The following is a 1,035-nucleotide window of genomic DNA, read 5'->3' as shown; positions in this document are numbered from 1 at the left end:
TATTTGATTTTTTTTAAAACGCAAAAAGTTCGATAAAAAAATTCGATATTTTATTTTTCGATAAAAAACATTTTTACGGTTTTTTTTTGTTTTTTTTTTAAAAAAATGAAAAACGACAATCAAAGTAAAGGTAGCTAAGTTAGACAACATTGTTAACCAAAGAGATATTTTTATCACCTACTTAACGATTAACCTTGAAGCAGTAATATCGTTTGCTCCATATAATATTGCTCGTAACGAGTCAAAGTCAACGTTGAACAGTGGGCGCGCGCAAGACACAGAGTTGCGCGGAGGTGCCGCGCGCAACTTCTGAACTTTCGCTTAGAGGGTGCGCGTAACTTTGACAGTTGCGCGTGCCACCTAGTAGGTTCGACAACTTTTTAATTATTTTTTTTTTGTCAAACCATAATTTTTGCGAATTTTTATTTATTTATTATTATTATATCTCTAGGTAACAAGTTGGAATTAGTTAGATTAGGCACGAAGCACATATTCATGTAGTCACATAAGCACATAAAAGGAACCATGTCATTCTAAGGGTCAAGGCTTGGGTGTCCATAGGTACCATATCTTAAGGGACGATGCACGAATCAATCACTCTACGTGTTGACCCATGACATAGCCCTCTCAACATTTTTTTGGCGATATGGGTGGGATGATTGTTATTGATTTTGGGATAGAAGCCTAGTGTTGGCTACCCCTATTCAATGAGCCAATCTCCAATGGTTAAAGTGTGCTATGATTATGTATGATGCAATGTTGCTTGTTTGATTTTTACTTTTGTGAAAAAGGAAGATATTATGCGTCCGAGTCTTGCTCTCTAACTAGAGATTATCCAAGTTAGTTCTCGTTACAACCCATAGGCAACCTAGTGTTGGAAACCCTGGATCATAACTAAGAACCAATCTTGTAACCTCTAAGTCCCCAGTAAGGAGGGGGTTCCCATCGTAGGAGATCCTTCTCCTTAGATGCCCATGGCCCTTTAAAATCCTAGGACTTTACACTTATTAGGGTGTATTAGGATTTGAATTCCTG

The sequence above is a fragment of the Chenopodium album genome, chromosome 8, assembly GCF_948465745.1.
Source record: "Chenopodium album chromosome 8, dcCheAlbu1.1, whole genome shotgun sequence".
NCBI classification, from domain to species: Eukaryota; Viridiplantae; Streptophyta; class Magnoliopsida; order Caryophyllales; family Amaranthaceae; genus Chenopodium; species Chenopodium album.
Note: the sequence above shows the minus strand (reverse complement) of the source record.